Raw genomic sequence first — 21701 nt, 5'->3', positions numbered from 1 at the left:
ATTTATATATAACAAATATTGATTAACAGAGCCAAATTCTGGTAAAACACTATAATATGGTAGAGTAATAATGCCACCACCAACAGTGATAATTATTGTAGCTAATATAACTTGTTTTGAACACCTATTATGTGCCAAGTAAGGTGTCAGACGTGATTGTGATTATCTCATTTTATTTTTAAAATAATCCCAAGGGTTAAGAAATGTTATTACAACTGTATTTCAAATGAAACCTGGTGTTGAGGTCAAGTCGTTTGCCTGAGGTCAGGCATATAGGGATGGAGCCAAGGTCTAAACTCTGGTGGCTTAATTCTAAAGGATATGTGAATCATTAGGCTCTTAACCTTTCTGTCTGAGTTAGGAGATATATGGGCCCCAGGCTGAGCAGCTGGAGTTTGTCCCCTGTGGACAGATGCTCCAAGATGAACAGGAGGAGGAATTGAGCCCTGTCCAGATAAGGCACCACATATTTCTCATTCTCAAAATCAAGGAGACTTTCCCGACTATGCATGTGCAGAAAGGCCCCTTGGAGATCAAACAGGAAGTGATGTCACCTACCCATAGCCCTCTTCACTAGACTTTGTACTACACGTACACACGTACTACATACATAATCCATATATTATTAATCATATTAATTATAGTATAGATTCAAAACTCCAATACTTCGGCTACCTGATGCAAAGAACTGACTCATTGGAAAAGACTTTGGCTAAGAGAGGGGTGCACACACATGGGAAGAGCCTGAGATATATAAATACAGATGCAGAACCAGGCAAAGCAAGATAATTGGCTAAAGAAAACCCAGGAAAAAAAATGCCCCATATAAGTGATTGAACTACCACAAGGGCATGACTCTCTTGGAGCCCATGTGTTTGTCTATACACATGTACCCTTTTCCTTCTAATAAGCACTTAACATGTTTCACTACTTCCCATGTCTTCATGGGAATTCATTTTTGCAAAGAGAAGGACCAGGCCTTGTTGCTGATTCTGGTCTAGTGGCTAGGATTTAAAGCTCTCACTGCCATGGCCTGACTTCAGTCTCTGGTTGGAAACCAAAATCCAGCTTCAAGCAGCTGCAAGCTGAGGCCTTTTGAGACCAAGACAATTCATAATAGACTTACTTGGACCCTCTGCTATGTGCCTGCTTAGTATTACATGTGGCCATGGATCACAGACATCATAATTACTGTTAAAACAATGAAGACTTTTAGAACCCACCCCAGCCAAACCAGATGAGAATCTATAGGTATATAGCTAGGCACCTGCATTTAAAACCCTCATTTCAAGTGATTCATGTGTATTTCCACATGTGAAAAACAGACTGGATTCCTTGAGAAAAGAAAAAGTTTTGTTCTCCTATCTGCCTCTTTGAGACCTAGCATGAAGGTTCTGAGAAGTCAAATATTGCCTGCCATAGTAGTAAACAAAAGAGGTCACAGTCATCAGAGATTGCAGCCCTTCAACAGTGAGCCCTGCGGGAACTAAGGAGGGAAATTAAAAATACCTGCCATCTAGCAGTCATCAGACTGTGGCCACTCCCTACAGTGAGTCCTGAGGAAACTCAGGTTGTGAAAACCCAGGATACTGGTCCCAGACAGCTGAGGTATATATCAAAGGAATGATTTCAGTAAGCCCATATTCTGACATCTTTCCATACACAGAAAAGCACTACACTCCTTAACCTGAGATATCTAGTTTTCTTTTATTAACAATAATCTTGTGTTCCTACCACCTACCTTTTGTTGAGAAACTCCTATGTGTTCCAACTACCCCCTTGACTACTTGGAGAAGTTTTCTCAGGATTACTTGAGATGCTGCCTCCAGGGCTTGAAGTCTTTAGTATGTCCACTGAATAAAGCATATAATAACTCTCAACTTTTAGTGTGTGTATATATCTTTTAGTCAACAGTGCCTATAAATGTTTGCAAAATATATAGATGGGTGAAAGAAAGAATGAGTACTTGTCATTTAATCTTAAAGACAATCCCAAATTGACTCACTATTTTGTATCACTTGTCTGCTTTCATCTTACCCCATTGAATTGGTCCTCTCTTTCTGACACTAAGTTTTGAGAGTTCATTGTGTCCTTAATTCATGACTATATTTTATGGGAATTTGTGTGCTTAGTCGCTCAGTTGTGTCTGACTCTTTGTGACCCCATGGATTGTAGCCTGCCAATCTCCCTTGTCCACAGGATTTTTTCCAGGCAAAAATACTAGAATGGGTTTCCATTTGCTCCTGCAGGGGATCTTCCAGACCCAGGAATAAAACTCCTGTCTCTCGTGTCTCCTGCCTTGCAGGTTGATTCTTTACCACCGAGTGATCAGCGAAGCCCCTACAGGAAGGTAGTAGGGCAATTTAAAAAATTAGTCTTTTCTCTCAAGACATTGACAGTTTAGATGCTCCAGTCTCTGCTGAGTGATTGATACTTGAGGCCTCTGAGTCGCAATCATTTGCAAGTGACTGGGGTTCCTGAATTAGAGGAGATTGGACACTCTTCTGAAATGGGCAGACTGGAGAGTTTGTGTGGCTTGTAGTGATGCAGGAAGAGGGCTGTGTGCTGCTTAGGAGAAGAGCCCTAGCTGTGTACAAGAATGAACTAGTCATGACAGACTGTATTTTGCAGCCAGGACTGAAGGAAGGCCCATTCGGCTGCCTTTGCTTTGTTCTTCTGTGTGCTGGATCTGGGTATGGGAGGGTGATACACCCAGGCAACAGGTGTCTTTGTGTTATATGTTTATAAGAAGTAGCAGGTCCTAACCAAACAACCTTTCTGCAGGTACTTCTCACCAGGGCTGTGCTTACATGTGCTTTCTGGGCATGTGTTTTTACCTGCTCTGTGTAATCTGAGTCTCACAATATTTAGTGTAATTGTTGGGTGAATCTACCTTATTTACTCCTCCTTAGTGATACTGCAACAATCCTCTAATTTCTTTGACCCGTTTCTAGGATAGCTTCCTGATGAATGTGTCCTACATTGACCTCCTGCTGATTCCATGTAGGACTAAGAAGAGAGAAGACATTATAATGTTTGACTAAAAAGAGAGAAGACATTGTAAATTCCAGATAACTTTTAATCCTTAAACATAAAACCTTTAGCCTCAAGAACCCAGACTAAATCAATATAGGTTATATTTATTATTTTCATATTATATGAATATAATTTATATTTTATATGTAGATAATATAATCTGTATAGATTATATTGATTTATTACTCTAAAGCATTTATGTTGCTTTGCTGTAAAAGTGACTTCCATTTTAATAGCAAAATGGTATTTTTAAAATCAACTCATGGAAAATGTTATAATATATAGACATAAATGTATGTTTTTAGACTTTCTATACATGTATACATATATATAAGCTATATACATGATCGTCGGAGAGTCTTAACTTAAAATATCATAAATGAGCTCGATAAAGGACAGAAATGGTATGGACCTAACAGAAACAGAAGATATTAAGAAGAGATGGCAAGAATACACAGAAGAACTGTACAAAAAAGATCTTCATGACCCAGATAATCACGATGGTGTGATCACTCACCTACAGCCAGACATCCTGGAATGTGAAGTCAAGTCGGCCTTAGAAAGCATCACTGCAAACAAGGCTAGTGGAGGTAATGGAATTCCAGTTGAGCTATTCCAAATCCTGAAAGATGATGCTGTGAAAGTGCTGCACTCAATATGCCAGCAAATTTGGAAAACTCAGCAGTGGCCACAGGACTGGAAAAGGTCAGTTTTCATTCCAATCCCAAAGAAAGGCAATGCCAAAGAATGCTCAAACTACCACACAATTGCACTCATCTCACACGCTAGTAAAGTAATGCTCAAAATTCTCCAAGCCAGGCTTCAGCGATATGTGAACCGTGAACTTCCTGATGTTCCAGCTGGTTTTAGAAAAGGCAGAGGAACCAGAGATCAAATTGCCAACATCCGCTGGATCATGGAAAAAGCAAGAGAGTTCCAGAAAAACATCTATTTCTGCTTTATTGACTATGCCAAAGCCTTTGACTGTGTGGATCACAATAAACTGTGGAAAATTCTGAAAGAGACGGGAATACCAGACCACCTGACCTGCCTCTTGAGAAATCTGTATTCAGGTCAGGAAGCAACAGTTAGAACTGGACATGGAACAACAGACTGGTTCCAAATAGGAAAAGGAGTTCATCAAGGCTGTATATTGTCACCCTGTTTATTTAACTTATATGCAGAGTACATAATGAGAAATGCTGGACTGGAAGAAACACAAACTGGAATCAAGATTGCTGGGAGAAATATCAATAACCTCAGATATGCAGATGACACCACCCTTATGGCAGAAAGTGAAGAGGAACTCAAAAGCCTCTTGATGAAAGTGAAAGTGGAGAGTGACAAAGTTGGCTTAAAGCTCAACATTCAGAAAACGAAGATCATGGCATCCGGTCCCACCACTTCATGGGAAATAGATGGGGAAACAGTGGAAACAGGGTCAGACTTTATTTTTTAGGGCTCCAAAATCACTGCAGATGGTGACTGCAGCCATGAAATTAAAAGACGCTTGCTCCTTGGAAGGAAAGTTATGACCAACCTAGATAGCGTATTCAAAAGCAGAGACATTACTTTGCCAACAAGGGTTCGTCTAGTCAAGGCTATGGTTTTTCCTGTGGTCATGTATGGATGTGAGAGTTGGACTGTGAAGAAGGCTGAGTGCTGAAGAATTGATGCTTTTGAACTGTGGTGTTGGAGAAGACTCTTGAGAGTCCCTTGGACTGCAAGGAGATCCAACCAGTCCATTCTGAAGGAGATCAGCCCTGGGATTTCTTTGGAAGGAATGATGCTAAAGCTGAAACCCCATTACTTTGGCCACCTCATGCGATGAGTTGACTCATTGGAAAAGACTCTGATGTTGGGAGGGATTGGGGGCAGGAGGAGAAGAGGACGACAGAGGATGAGATGGCTGGATGGCATCGCTGACTCGATGGACATGAGTCTCAGTAAACTCCGGGAGTTGGTGATGGACAGGGAGGCCTGGCGTGCTGCGATTCATGGGGTCACAAAGAGTCGGACATGACTGAGTGACTGATCTGATCTGATCTGACCCAAATTTTCCAGGCCAGGGAAAACCTTAGGAAATGCTTGTTTGATATTTTTTCTCTTTCTCTTCATTGTACACTCTGATGACAAGGGAATGGCTACCCTCTCCAATATTCTTGCCTGGAGAATTCCATTGACAGAGGAGCCTGGCAGGGTCCATTGGGTCACAAAGAGTTGGACATGACTGAGCAATTAGCACTAACACATACACTGTGATGAAGGGGAGGCTAAAACAATTCAAGTAACCAAAAACTGGAACCTCATATTTGAAAACTTTCCTGTGGGCAGATGCCCCCCATAACTGTGGTGAGAGACTTAATGAAAGTGGTTTTTAAACTGATAACACCAAGAATGGTAAGACTCTCCTCCAATGTTCAAAATCTCCTTTCTCTAATGATCACTTTCTTTCTCTCTTTCTTGTTACAGCCCCAGGGAGTACTATGAGACTTCCAAAAAAATTGTTGGTGTATTTTCTGCTTCATTTTGGGCTTAACTATTTTAAGTCAAATGCATGTGGGTTATATAGGTAGCTCTCATAAGCCATGCATTTTGTACTGACAGATACATTGATGATGAAACCAAGGATAGCAATCACTCAACAAAGGAAATAGTGAAGAATTTTATTCTATTTTTCTCTTTGTTCAGTTATAGTCACTGTCAGCTTATCAAGCAAACAAGTAACCAGGGATTATGCTGATGCTTGGACAGCATTTTCAATGAATCCCCACTTGAACCCTTAATGATGTTGCAGAAATGGAAGTGAAAGTTAGCCAGATTATGCAGGTATAAAGACTCCACAGGTAGCTCTAAGCAAGCTTTGGTTCTGAAAGTACACAAAGGTCAGTTTCTCTGGATGGTTCTTGATGAATCTCAGTCAGCTCAATGGTAAAATAAAGCCAATGATGAGTCCTGAGTGCTTTGTGAAAAATTTTAAGTTAAAATTCTAGATCTGTGCTTTGGAGGGTGTAGAGGCCATGAGAACTTGATCCCAGATCTGTGACTACAGGGAGTAGAACTAGTTATCAGCCACAGCTCCGGTGCTCTAGCATCCATCATTGTGTCCCCACTGAAGCCAAACATTTTAGGCACTCCCTAAGTATTGGTTATCACTATTAGCTGTGCTAGTCAATGTAACCTCCCTGAAACTTAGTTTCCTGGGAAGATTAGTTTAAGATGATAAATGGGATAAATGATAACTAAGATGATAAATCATGTCTATAAAATATCTAACAGAGTTTGGCATTTAATAAACAGTAGCTATTATTACAACATGTCTTCTACTATTCAGTGATTGCTTCAGATGGGTAAGTCTTGGCTGTGAAACTAGTCCATAACTTCTTAAAGGTAAAAACCACATTTTATACTGTGCCTGTATTTAAGCTTTTATATCTTTCATTTCTCTACCCTTGCTCATGCTACATATGATATAACTCTTTGAATTGAGTTATGAGTAAACGACAGGTTATAATGTACTAACATCTCTTTTCAAATAAGAACACATCAAAGCTGTTAAAAATTTTCTGTTTTCAGACTCATCACAAGAATGAAAATCAAAACTGTAATAAAAAATCTTCCAACAAACAAAAGCCCAGGACCAGACAGCTTCACAGGTGAATTCTACCGAAAATTTAGAGAAGAGCTAACACCTATCCTACTCAAACTCTTCCAGAAAATTGCAGAGGAAGATAAACTGCTAAACTCATTCTATGAGGCCACCATTACCCGAATACCAAAACCAGACAAAGATGCCACAAAAAAAGAAAACTACAGGTCAATATCACTGATGAACATAGATGCAAAAATCCTCAACAAAATTCTAGCAAACAGAATCCAACAACATATTAGAAAGATCTTACATCATGACCAAGTGGGCTTTATCCCAGGGATGCAAGGATTCTTCAATATTTGCAAATCAATCAATGTGATATACCACATTAAAAAACTGAAAGATAAAAGTCATATGATTATCTCAATGGGTGCAGAGAAAGCCTTTGACAAAATTCAGCATCCATTTATGATAAAAACCCTCCAGAAAGCAGGCATAGAAGGAACATATCTCAACATAATAAAAGCCATATATGATAAACCCACAGCAAACATTATCCTCAATGGTGAAAAATTGAAAGCATTTCCTCTAAAGTCAGGAATGAGACAAGGATTTTGTTTAACATAGTTTTGGAAGTTTTACCCACAGCAATCAGAGAAAAAAAAGAAATAAAAGAAATCCAGATTGGAAAAAAAGAAGTAAAACTCTAACTGTTTGCAGATGATATGATCCTTTACATAGAAAACTCTAAAGACACCACCAGAAAATTACTAGATCTAATCAATAAATATAGCAAAGTTGCAGGATAAAATTAATACACAGAAATCCCTTGTCTTCCTATACACTAACAATGAGAAAACAGAAAGAGAAATTAAGGAAACAATTCCATTCATCATTGTGACAAAAAGAATAAAATACTTAGGAATAAATCTACCTAAAGAAAGAAAAGACCTATATATAGAAAACTATAAAACACTGATGAAAGAAATCAAAGATAACTCATATAGATTGAGAAATATACCATGTTTGTGGATCAGAAGAATCAATATAGTGAAAATGAGTATACTATCCAAAGCAATCTATAGATTCAATGCAATCCCTTTCAAGCTACCAATGGTATTTTTTACAGAACTAGAACAAATAATTTCACAATTTGTATGGAAATACAAAGAACCTCGAATAGCCAGAGAAATCTTGAGAAGGAAGAATGAAAGTGGAGGGATCAACCTGCCTGACTTCAGACTATACTACAAAGCTACAGTCATCAAGATAGTATGGTATTAGCACAAAGAGAGAAATATACATTAATGGAACAAAATAGAAAGCCCAGAGATAAATCCATGCACCTATGGACACCTTATCTTTGACAAAGGAGGCAAGAATATACAATGGAGAAAAGACAATCTCTTTAACAAGTGATGCTGGGAAAACTGGTCAACCACCTGTGAAATTATGAAACTAGAACACTTTTTAACACCATACACAAAAATAAATTCAAAATGGATTAAAGATCTAAATATAAGACGAGAAACTATAAAACTCCTAGAGGAAAACATAGGAAAAACACTCTCTGACATAAATCACAGCAGGATTCTCTATGACCCACTTCCCAGAGTAATGGAAATAAAAGCAAAAATAAACAAATGGGACCTAATTAAACTTAAAATCTTTTGCACAACAAAGGAAACTATTAGCAAGGTGAAAAGACAGCCCTCAGAATGGGAGAAAATAATAGCAAATGAAGCAACTGACATAATCTCAAAAATATAAAAGCAGCTCCCAGCTCAATACCAGAAAAATAAACAACCCAATCAAAAATGGACCAAAGAACTAAACGACATTTCTCCAAAGACATACAGATGGCTAACAAACACATGAAAAGACGCTCAACATCACTCATTATCAGAGAAATACAAAACAAAACCACAATGAAGTACCATCTCATGGTGGTCAGAATGGCTGCTATCAAAAAGTCTACAAACAATAAGTGCTGGAGTGGGTGTGGAGAAAAGGGAACCCTCTTACACTGTTGGTGGGAATGAAAAGTAGTACAGCCACTATGGAGAACCATGTGGAGATTCCTTTAAAAGCTGGAAAGAGAATTGCCATATGACCCAGCAATCCCACTGCTGGGCATCCACACCGAGGAAACCAGGATAGAAAGAGACATGTGTACCCCAGTGTTCATTGCAGCACTGCTTACAATAGCTAGGACATGGAAGCAACCTAGATATCCATTGAATGGGTAAGAAAGCTGTGGTACACACACACGATGGAATATTACTTAGTTATTAAAAAAAGAATGCATTTGAATCAGTTATAATGAGGTGGATAAAACTGGAGCCTATATACAGAGTGAAGTAAGTCAGAAAAAAGAACACCAATATGGCATATTAATGCATATATATGGAATTTAGAAAAATGGTAATGATGATCATATATGCAAGACAGCAAAAGAGACACAGATATAAATTACAGACTTTTGGACTATGTGGAAGAAGATGAGGATGGGATGATTTGGGAGAATAGTATTGAAATGTATATATTACCATACATGAAATAGATCACTAGTCCAAGTTTGATGCATGACACTGGGCACTCAAAGCTGGTGCACTGGGATAACACTGAGAGATGAAATAGGGAGGGAGGTGGGAGGGGTTTCAGGATGGGGGACACATGTACACCCATGGCTGATTCATGTCAGTGTATGGTAAAAACCACCACAATTGTAAAGTAATTAGCCTCCAATTAAAATAAACAAATTAATTTTTTAAATTTCTGTTTGTTTATAACTTTCACCAAGAATTCTTATTTTTTATCATATAAAATACCTTAGTTATTAAATGTTTCATATATATTTCTTAAGCCATTGATTGAGCATGTATATGCTTAATCATCATAAATTATTATTTTTCCACAAGTAGAAAATGCCAATTTAGGATTTGAACAAGGTCTATTTACTCCATGTTCTTTTCACTGAATTTTGCCTTCTCTTATAAAATGTTCTATAGTGAAAATATCTCAAAGTATTAAGAGGTGTCTTAACATATGCTGAGTGCATCATGTGAAATGCTGGGCTGGATGAAGTACAAGCTGGAATCAAGATTTCTGGGAGAAATATCAACAACCTCATATATGCAGATGATAACACTTTAATGGAAGAAAATAAAGAGGAACTACAGAACCTCTTGATGAGGGTGAAAAAGGAGAGTGGAAAATGCTGGCTTAAAACTCAACATTCCCAAAATGAAGATCATGGCATCCAGTCCCATCACTTCATGGCAAATAGAAGGGGAAACAATGGAAACAGTGACAGACTTTATTTACTTGGGCTCCAAAATCACTGTAGATGGTGACTGCTGCCACAAAATTAAAAGATGCTTGCTCCTTGGAAGAAAAGCCATGGCAAACCTAGACAATGAAGCAAAAAGTGGAGACATCACTTTGCCAACAAAGATCTGTATGTCAAAACTATAGTTTTACAGTAGCCATGTATGGATGTGAGAGTTGGACCATAAAGAAGGCTGAAAGTGAAAGTGTTAGTGGCTCAGTTGTGTCCAACTCTTTGCAATCCCATGGACTGTATCTCACCCATGCTCCTCTGTCTATGGAATTCTCCAGGCAAGAATACTGGAGTGAGTTGCCACTCTCTTCTTCAGGGGATATTCCTGACCCAGGGATCAAATCCAGGTCTCCCACATTGCAGGCAGATTCTTTACCATCTGAGCTACCAAAGAAGGCTGAGCACTAAAGAATCAGTGATTTCGAGTTGTGATGCTGGAGAAGACTCTCAAGAGTCTCTTGGACAACAAAGAGATCAAACCAGTCAATACTAAAGGAAATCAACTCTGAATATTCATTGGAAGGACTGATGCTGATGTTGAAGCTCCAATCCTTTGGCTACTTGATGCAAAGAGCCGACTCATTGGACAAGACCTTGATGCTGGGAAAGATTGAGGGCAGGAGGAAAAGGGGGCAGCCGAGGATGAGATAATTGGTTGGCATCACTGACTCAATGGACATGAATTTGAGCAAAATCCAGGAGACAGTGAAGGACAGGGAAGCCTGGCACGCTGTACTCCATGGGGTCTCAAGGAGTCAGACATGGCTTAGCAACTGAATAACAATGGAAAATCTGGGCACAGTGTAACTTAGTAGAAGATTTGAAGAGAGGAATAATTCTGATAACAGATTTGAGTGTAAAATTCTTATCATCAACAGAATTGAAAATGAGATAGGGACAAGAAATATGAAACTCTGTGTATGCATGTTGCTTGGCAACCAAATAAAAAATAACAAGAGAAAGCCTGTGTTCTCAAGCACAATAAAATGTAACTTAAATGTGTGGTATTCTCACAGCCCAAGGGAGGGGTGGCAACTGTGATGAAAATTATGTATATGTATATAGAAAAGACCCTGATCTTGGGAGGGATTGGGGGCAGGAGGAGAAAGGAACGACAGAGGATGAGATGGCTGGATGGCGTCACCGACTGGGTGTGCATGAGTATGGGTGAACTCCGGGAGCTGGTGATGGACAGGGAGGCCTGGCCGACACGACTGAGCGACTGAACTGAACTGAACTGAATATGTATATGTACGTTTATATGTATATATCAGGTGGCACTAGTAAAGGACCCACCTGCCAACGCAGGAAATGTAAGAGACGCAGGCTCGATCCCTGGGCTTTAAAGATCCCCTGGAGGAGGGCATGGCAACCCACTCCAGTATTGTTGCCTGGAAAATCCCATGGATGGAGGCGCCTGGCAGGCTACAGTCCATAGAGTCACGAAGGGTCAGACATGATTGAAGCAACTTAGCATGCATGTATATATATACCAAGTATAATATTAGTAAGAAAATTCTGTCATAAGTGATGGCATATCATTCCTATTGTCAATGATAGCGTACTTTTCCTTTTCATCTTTTATTAATTAATGAACTGAGGATGAGAAAAGAGGTGTAGGAAGAGAGTGGGAGAAAGAAAGTAATCATATCACGGATAATTATTTGGACTAAATGGTAAAAGATGCAAATTTATAATGAGTCAGTGTTACATATAATTGAAACCCAGATAAACAATACACAGAAAGAGCATTCTTCCTGTCCCAAAAGAGAGACAATAGGAGAAAAGTTCAAGAAAGAAAGAATTATATATTAACACTTCTAAGCAATCTGGGTGCTGGTTTTGTTTTGTTTTTTTAACTTCCTATCTTAAAATTGTCTATGTTTAAGTAATTTTCCAATGTTTAGTGGTTAGTATACAAAACTCCAAAATCACTGCAGATGGTGATTGCAGCCATGAAATTAAAAGACGCTTGCTCCTTGGAAGGAAAGTTATGACCAACCTAGATAGCATATTCAAAAGCAGAGACATTACTTTGCCAACAAAGGTCCGTCTAGTCAAGGCTATGGTTTTTCCAGTGGTCATGTATGGATGTGAGAGTTGGACTGTGAAGAAAGCTGAGCACCGAAGAATTGCTGCTTCTGAACTGTGATGTTGGAGAAGACTCTTGAGAGTCCCTTGGAGTGCAAGGAGATGCAACCAGTCCATCCTAAAGGAGACCAGTCCTGGGTGTTCATTGGAAGGACTGATGCTGAAGCTGAAACTCCAATACTTTGGCCACTTCATGCGAAGAGTTGACTCACTGGAAAAGACCCTGATGCTGGGAGGGATTGGGGGCAGGAGGAGAAGGGGACGACAGAGGATGAGATGGTTGGATGGCATCACCGACTGGATGCACATGAGTTTGGGTGAACTCTGGGAGTTGGTGATGGACAGGGAGGCCTGGCATGCTGCGATTCATGGGGTTGCAAAGAGTCGGACACGACTGAGTGACTAAACTGAACTGATACAAAACTCCCAGTAAATTCAAATGACCTTTAATCTATGTTCTCTATGTATGTTCCAGTGAAATATTAGTATATGGCAATGAAACATTTGTTTATATTTATTCTGTCATCAGATAATACATCCTTATTTCACCAGCTATTCACAGTGTGGGGAAAGTTTATTATACTTTTCTCTATCATAATGTAGAATTATAAGATGTATTAGGGGTTAGTGAAAGAACTTTGGAAGAGTGGGAAGACAAAAAACCTCTTGGGCTTTTCTTTTCCTATCTGGAACAACACTCAAGGCTGAAAATATATGCTCTGTGCAGCCTATATCTGCAGGGTATTGTGAGGGTCCAAGGTGCTAATGTTAAATACATCATGTTTAAATTATGAAGAATTATAAAATGCAAGAATATAAGGCAGCGTGCACCTTCTCTTTAGAAAGATCAAAGGGCAGAAGGTTTTCCTGGAAGGTGATAGAGAGACTTTTCAGGAAATCCAGTGTTGATAACCATATACTTCAGTTCAGTTCAGGCCAGTTCAGTCACTCAGTCATGTCCGACTCTTTGTGACCCCGTGAATTTAGCAGAAGCTTTGAGAGCTTTCCCCTGTGTTTACTATTAAAATGAACTGACAAATCTCACAATCAAAACCACCTGTGAGATTTCTCCTGCTGTCTTCCTCATAATCCATCCTTTTCTTCACTCAGTTCAGTTCAGTTCAGTTGCTCAATCATGTCCGACTCTTTGTGACCCCATGAATCGCAGCACGCCAGGCCTCCCTGTCCATCACCAACTCCCGGAGTTCACTCAGACTCACGTCCATCGAGTCAGTGATGCCATCCAGCCATCTCATCCTCTGTTGTCCTTCTCCTCTTGCCCCCAATCCCTCCCAGCATCAGAGTCTTTTCCAATGAGTCAACTCTTCGCATGAGGTGGCCAAAGTACTGGAGTTTCAGCTTTAACATCATTCCTTCCGAAGAAATCCTAGGGCTGATCTCCTTCAGGATGGACTGGTTGCATCTCCTTGCAGTCCAAGGGACTCTCAAGAGTCTTCTCCAACACCACAGTTCAAAAGCATGCATTCTTCAGCACTCAGCCTTCTTCACAGTCCAACTCTCACATCCATACATGACCACAGGAAAAACCATAGCCTTGACTAGACAGACCTTTGTTGGCAAAGTAATGTCTCTGCTTTTGAAGATGCTATCTAGGTTGGTCATAACTTTCCTTCCAAGGAGTAAGCGTCTTTTAATTTCACTACTGGTGTCCTAATTTCCAGCTCCATCATTCTTTAGCCACATCCACTGGTTGTCCCTGTTCCCCCTGATTCAATGGCATCATGTATTCTGTCCACTGCTCACTCTTCCTTGTCCCATATGCATTCTCTCCCTAACCATGTGCTTTCATGTATTCTAAGTGAGAAAGAAATCAAATCCATACAACCTACCTGACCACTCATCTGAGCTCTAATTCCATATTTCCTTGAGTGTTCAGGATGTATCCACTTTTTCTTTTTTAAGCCTTTAATCTAGCATGTTTCCAAATAAAATCACCCGCTTTTTTTTCTTTCTCAATTCCTCTTTTGTCCCCTCAGTTTTAGACTCTTTTCCCCCTTCATCCTGAAAGCTGGGATCTTAGACATTTTCTTATATTCTATGGCTTCTTCAAACCCTATCTCTAATCTTTAACTAAATAATAATGTTCTTCCTTCAAACTTTTAAAAACTCTCCTTCAAAACTTTGCTCAGATTTTCATTTTTGCTATTATTCTCTCAAAACTATTTTCAGTTACTTCTGCTACCTCTCTAGCCCACAGCTTCATTTCAAATACCTGTATCATTTTACTGGGGTCCTGGTTGGGCTTTCATTAGTCTTTATGACTCAAATTATTATGTATTTTGCTGACAGATTGATTTGTATAAAATTCATTTTTTCATGCCAAATTTCCATTCAAGAAATCATAATGAAAGACTTGAACTTATCCTATCATGCTGCTGTAACCCATACAAGACTAGTTGTCTCATAGATAGATAGAAGTCAATTATTTTCAGATATGAGGCAACAGGGTACAGTATTATTAATACTACACAGAAGCAGGTATATTTTACAAAGCCAATAGAAGAATTAAAACAGAATGCTAAAAAATCTTTGATCATCTTAGAAGAAGGCAGAAAAGGGATAAATAGATAAACAGGAACTGAAAGAAAGAAGGAGGAAAGAAAGACACACACACAGAGACAGAGAGAGAGAAAAAGAAATGATAATGGAAAACAAATGGAAAAGATGGCAGACAAACCCAAATGTACCAAAAATTATATTAAATGTTAATGCACAGAATATTCTAATTAAAAGACAGAGCTTGTCAGGCTGAATAGAAAAGCAAAGCCCAGCTACAAGCTTTGCACAAGAGACACACTTTAAATATACAGAAAAATAGGTTAAAATTAAAATAAATAAAGGTGTATGCCATGTAGGGGTAAGCATATGAAAGCTGGCATGGGTACATGGGTATAATGATATAAGACAAAGCAGACTTTCAAGACAAAGAGTATTGTTTGAGATAAAGAAGAATGCTTATAGTGTTAATTCACCAGGAAGACAAAAGCCAGTTCATCAGAACAACAAAACAACCCTAGATGTGGAGGTACTTAATAATAGAGATCTTCCTTGATGACTCAGCCATAAAAGATCTGCCTGCAATGCAGGAGATTTGCATTGGGGGGAGAGGTGGTTTCAATCCCTGGGTCCGGAAGATGCCCTGGAGAAGGAAATGACAACCCACTGCAGTATTCTTGCCTGGGAAATCCCACAGACAGAGGAGTCTGATGGACTAGAGTTCACGGAGTTGCAAGAGTTGGATACCAAAGTGTGACTAAACAACAAAAACCTAATAACAGAACTTAGGAATGCAAAAGAAAAAAACCTGATGGAACCAAAGGGAATTCAGCTTTGTAGTTGTAGATTTCAACATTTGTCTTTCAGTATTTGATAGAAAAAGTAGACAGAACATCAGTAATGATACAGAAAATCTGAATGATACTATAGCTAAATTGATCTAATTGACACTTGCAAAACAGGTCTAAAGACCACACAGCTGAAAAATTAAAAAGGAAAATTAGGAAAAATGTATAATTGATGGGTAATTAAAACACTACTAATCAAAACCAGGGATGCTGCCAAAGTGGTACTTAGAAAGTTATTTATAGATATTTAACTTTATTAGGAAAGAGAAAGGTTTATAATCAGTAATCCAAACTTTTACTTTATTAAGTAGAAAAAGAAAGTTATATTAAGCCCAAAGTGATGCATCGGTAAAGAATCTGCCTGCCAATATAGGAAACTTAGGAGGTGCAGTTTCCATCCAAGTCAGGGAAAACTCTTGGAGTAGGAAATAGCAACCCACTCAAGTATTCTTGCCTGGAAAATTCCATCGACAGAGGAGGCTGGTTGTTGAAAGTTGCAAGGAGTCTAACACAACTGAGCACACAGGCACACACAGACACACAAAAAGTGAGTAGACAGGGAAAAAGCAATTATCAATAAAATAAAGAAGAGAGTATTAGAGAAAATTAACAAAGTCAGAGTTGGTCATAAAGCATGAGACAGATAGTCCTCCCAGGATAAGCAGCTGGAGTTCCTTCCCTGTGGACCAATACTCCAAAATGAAGATAGCAGGAGAGAGAGAGGAGGCTAAACCCTGCCCAGATAAAAGATAAGAGACCATATATTTGTCATTCTCAAAGCCAAGGAGACCTTCCCGACCTGTCTGCTCCTTGAAAGTCAAAAGGGGAGTGATGCCAAGCTATTCATAAACCTCTTTGCTAGATCCGTCCTGGCTGAAAGGTGTGCGAGCACACAGGAGGATCCTGAGATATACCAAATACAGACTCAGAACCAGGCAAAGCAAAATGATTGACCAAAGGACATTGGGAAGAAATGCCCTATAAGTGATTTAAGCACCATGAGGATGTGATTCTCTCTCTCAGCCTGCCTCTGTGCCTATCCACACGAATTCTTTTTCCCCTAATAAACACTTCACTTGTTTCACTACTTTCAATCTTTGTGGGAATTCATTTCTGCAAAGACATATGGGCCAGGGCCTTGTCACTGGTCACTGGTCCCTGATGGTTTAGTGGCTATTATTCAGGCCTCTCACTGCTGCCACTTGACTTTAATCTCTGGCCAGGAACCAAAATCCAAATGGCTGTAGGCCTAGGCCATAAGAGATGGATCAATAATTTGGAAAGATCAATAAAATTGATAAGCAATAGCAAGACTAATCAAAGGAAAGCTGCTTCAGGTAGAAATAGAACATTTGACTAGCCCTATATCTATTAAAGAAATTAAATCTGTTTTGAAAAAACAAATTTCAGACCCAATGATTACATTGGTAAATATCCTATTTAATATTTGAGAAATAAATTATTAAAATTTGGAGAAAAAATTAAAATCTGTATCATTATATTTATGGAATTTTAAAGAAAATTCTTATCTTATATCCAGAGCTTATGCTCTATAAATTTATACTAAGAGGACAATTCTCAAATTTGAATGCAGGGGAGATTTCTTTTTACAAAATTGCTTTTATGCTTGTTATTTATCTTAAAAAATGAAAAACATTTAAATTATAAAGCGAAGTGTAAACTATAATACTAGTGGAATTTTATAGATCTAGCCATTAACATGTATATGAAAGTAAAAGTGTTAGCCGCTCAGTGTCTTACTCTTTGCGACCCCATGGACTGTAGCCCACCTCGCTCCTCTGTCCATGGAATTCTCCAGGCAAGAATACTGGAGTGGGTAGCCATTTCCTTCTCCAGGGCATCTTCTCCACCCAGGGATCAAAACTGGGTGTCCCCCATTGCAGATGGATTGTTTACTGTCTGAGCCCTCAGGGAAGCTGCTATAAAATATGTATAAGGACTCCATAATAATGAGAAAACACACATGGAATGTTTTGTTAAATGGGAAAAAATTACTGTTGGGAGGAAAGATTATAGTTTTTATGCTAAGGTATGCAAACACTTTCCAGCAGATACATAGACAATTAAATAGTTTAAAAAAAAAATCAAATTCTAGATCTTTCACTCTCATATATATTCTCTCCTAAAATTGATATGGCCTGAGATTTCTAACTTCAATGAGATTCTCATTTTTTAATGTTACAAAGGAAATGCATAACTCTCCTCTCTTGAATTCTTAACTATGATGATTTATCTGAGATTGTAAAAAAAAAATGGGGCCTCTAACAAAGGATATCGGGGCCCCTAACTTTACAATATTGCCACTGGTATTAGGAAAGGGAGAGTTTAATAAAGTATTAATCCTTTTTCAAAAGCAGTTAACCTCCACAAATCATGTAGTTTCAAATTCTTTGCTTTCAAAAAATTGAAAAAGGATCTACTTGAGTTGTTAAGAGGTAAATCATTAAAAATCATTTTTTGTAGATGCATCGGTATGACTTGTGATGTGGAGCTTCAAAAAGTTAAAAGAGTTGAATGGTATTAGGTAAACATGGTTTTCCAGTACTTACATTTATCAAATAAATGGAAAAGAATTGATTAAAGAATTTTGTCACCTGTGAATAAATAATAATTCTCACTGGGTATATGAATTAAGAGGAAAAGTTCCATTCATATCAGTAAGAGAGTCGTTGCTATTAAGATTTGATTTTAAGACTTAATAATTATTCATTGAACTTTTAATATATTTATGATCCTTTGACCAAATGAATTCTACTAAAATTATAATAATAAATCATTTAAAAATTAAAAGAAAAATACAGCCTTATACTCAAGTGAAAACAGCTTAAATTTTAATGTATATCCACTTTTCAGTCCTAGAGAAGAAGGATCATTGATCAATAAAATAATTTTTAAGCATATAAATAAATGCCACTAGGATATATATTTATGGAAATATGTAAAACATCTGTTAAAAAAACTAGGATGAAAATATGAATTCAATAAGAAAATAAAAGGCAGATAAAATTTAATCCATTAAATAAAACATTTTAATGGATAATTTTAGATATCAAAAAACTATTCTATGGAATATATTTTAATAATTTTATAATAATTTCAATTTAAATGCAATATTTATTAACTACCTTTAAATACATTCTTTGTAACTATTTAAAATTATAATAAATATTTTTCATATATCAGCCTAAAAATATGTTAACATTTATAGAGTTTTGCAAAATTTGTTTGGGCCTATAGAAACAATACCAAATTTTAAGCAACTACAATCTTATTTCTTTAATATCTCAAACAAATAAACAAACCAAAAAAGTATGATATTTGCAAATTCTGAAAGGATTACTGCAAAATAGTTATGGTTATATTCAAGTACTAGGATTAAAAGTATTCCCTTTTCTACTAATTTGCTTCTTGGTTATGTATTTTCCTCAATGACTTTATTAGTTTGAGTTATTCTTTCAATTAAAATGTACTAAAATGTTTATTATAATTAATATTTATGGTATAAAATATAATAATAATGTATTTATACTGAATAAAGATATTTAGAAATAATTAGCTATAAATTTAAATGCAGTGAGCTCTGAATAAAGGCTCTAGAAGTCTTCGTGTGGGGCAAAGTCCACAAGTTTTAGTATTTCCACCTTGTAATAACCTTTTCATGGTTCCCCAGTTTTTCTTTATTATGAGATTTTTGTCAATGACATAAACAGCTGGGTTTGCCAGAAGCCCATTGTCTGTCAATTAAAATATATTGGCATCTGACACAATTTCCCTTTTTATTTGACATTTTCAATCTGATACTGATTAAAGTGTTAGTCACTCAGTCATGTTCGACTCTTTACGACTCCGTGGACTGTAGGCCACCAGGCTCCTCTGTCCATGGAATTCTTCAGGCAAGAAAACTGGAGTGGGTAGCCATTCCCTTCTCCAGGGGATTTTCCCACCCAGGGATAAAATCTGGGTCTCCTGCCATTGTAGGTGGATTTGCCATCGTTGTGTTTACAAAAAGTTAGATTCCGTTTTGCCCTTATCTCAGCAACCTTCACAAAAGTCTGATACTCTCATCTCTTACCAAAGTATAGTGACTCAAGATCACACAAATGTTGGGAGCAAAGTTAAACAGAGTCTAGATCTAAATTTGTTCTCTATTTTTGAATTCCCCCTCCCATAGAGTGAAAGACTTAGTGACTCAGAAAGACTAATGAGGTTATTAACAAATGAAAGAAAGGAAATCATTGCACAATCGGATGTCTAGGCCTGCAAATTTCAGACTTGAGGATTAAGAACCTTTTGTCAAAGGAAGAAGGACTAGGCAACTGTGAGAAGATCTTTAAATAGGGTGGAGAGGCTAATAGCTCTGTGCTCCAACACCAAAGGCAACAGAAGAGAAAGGAGTTTTAGAGTGAATGGGAAGAGCAAACACAAAAGAGAAAAGAAAAATAAATAGCATATATTTTCATGGCTCTTCTACAGTATGAAGAATGAAGCACTTGTTCTACTTGGCAAAGTAGCCTCTGAAAGTTTGATGCCTCAAAGTCTAAAATAATAAGATAAATAACCAAGGAGGAGATGTTAAGTAAAATGTGAAAGTTGCTCAGTCATGTCTGATTCTTTGTGACCCCATGTTCATGGAATTCTCTAGAACAGAATATTTAAGTGGGTAGCTGTTCCCTTCTCCAGGGGATCTTCCTAACCCAGGGATCGAACCCAGGTCTCCCACATTTCAGGTGGATTCTTTACCAGCTAAGCTACCAGGGAAGCCCAAGAATACTGGAGTGGGTAGCCTATCCCTTCTCCAGCAATCTTCCTCACCCAGGAATCAAACTGGGGCCTCCTGCATTGCAGGTGGGTTCTTTACCAGCTGAGCTACCAAGCAAGGAGGAGGTGTGGAGGAAATATTTTTTCCTGAAGAACTATTAAAGCAAGCCGCATTAGAGGAAAATGACTCCTTCTGTATTGTCATATTTCCTGCTTGAAGTGTGAAATGTATTGTCATGATTATTTATTTGATAGATAAATGATTATACATATTTTTAAACAAGAGGAAAACCTGGTAAGAACTTCTTTCTTAATTCTAGAAACAGAAAATAAAGAATAAGTATATTGTAAAAACAAACAAACAAAACAACCTTCTGACTTTGATATATAGAATTAAAGGATAATCACTCAATCTCTCAATGTCTGGGGGGGGGGGGTGGCGATATTAGTCCATCAAATTGGCTCATCTTCATCTCCCTAACTTTGAATGCAGGTCTGTAATCATGAGGACTGAAGGAGAATATACTCTTAACATCAACATTAATATAAATCACTTTTTCACTCATTCAACAAGGCTATTCATTATGAAGCAGCAGCAAAAAGTGGCAGGGCCTTCAAAAACTCTTAGAAGGGTGTTCATAATGTCCAGAAGCAGGCGTATGACTTAGTACAGTGACTTCTGTCAATCACTTGGTCCCACATTTCCCTGCAGATGACCATACTCATAAGAAAGAGTATTCAGGCTTAAGGCCTTTGGAAGGAGACAATAAAGGGCTTTAAATGCTGAACAGTTTTTAAAATGTTACTTAAATATTACTTCCCAAACCTCTAGATACACACCCCCGAGGAAAGATCTCTTAAATTCCTAAAAAAGTATCAGTCACTAGCATTTCCAGGTACAGATTTGTGATATCACCTCTCTTTGAGTTTCAAAAATAGCAATGTCTGCTTTGTAAGTGCTACAGCTTTCTGAAAGCGAAAACTCACCCTAACGTGTCTAGAAAATGGCAATCTATCTTCTCCATTTGGAGTGGCCATGTTTTATTCTTGCTGTCTTTTGCTATCAATATACGATATTCCTTAGCAACAACCAAAGTTCTGTACCTCCAAATATTTCCCATGTCTCATTGAAATACCATGATCCAGGCTCTGCAAATAAATAAATAGTCATTACCCAATCTCTGAAATGTCCGGGGATCTGTCTTCAAATCCTGGGAGCTTCAGATAGATTTCAGCTTCTTTCAGAGACAGCTGTCAATGGAGCATGATCTGTTTGAAACAGCTCAGAAGATGTTGCAACCAGAAATTTCTCAACTGGAGGCATATTAATCATGCCTTGAAACACAACACATGCTACCCAGACAACCTTGTTAGGTGAGTTCTTAGCCTGTGATGAAAAAAACAGTTGTAATGGACCAAAGTTCCTGCTTCTGCCGAGTAGTGCCTGAGTTGTGTGCTTCCAGGGATAAATGGATTGAGAGCTTCTCAGCAGAAT

At 38.0% G+C, this 21701-nt stretch overlaps 1 protein-coding gene across 1 annotated transcript in view; it reads right to left on the bottom strand.

Annotated features, from left to right (window-relative positions):
* LIPK (lipase family member K) overlaps positions 1-21470 on the bottom strand; it is a 41165-nt gene extending 19695 nt beyond the window's left edge. The window contains exon 1 of the mRNA XM_025274096.3: positions 21381-21470. The gene's annotated coding sequence lies outside the window, so the exon portion shown is untranslated. The remainder of the gene's footprint in view (positions 1-21380) is intronic.
* Between the last annotated feature and the right edge of the window lie 231 nt (positions 21471-21701).

This window comes from Bubalus bubalis, chromosome 23 (assembly GCF_019923935.1).
Source record: "Bubalus bubalis isolate 160015118507 breed Murrah chromosome 23, NDDB_SH_1, whole genome shotgun sequence".
Classification (NCBI taxonomy): domain Eukaryota; kingdom Metazoa; phylum Chordata; class Mammalia; order Artiodactyla; family Bovidae; genus Bubalus; species Bubalus bubalis.
This window is presented reverse-complemented; position numbering and strand designations above follow the sequence as displayed.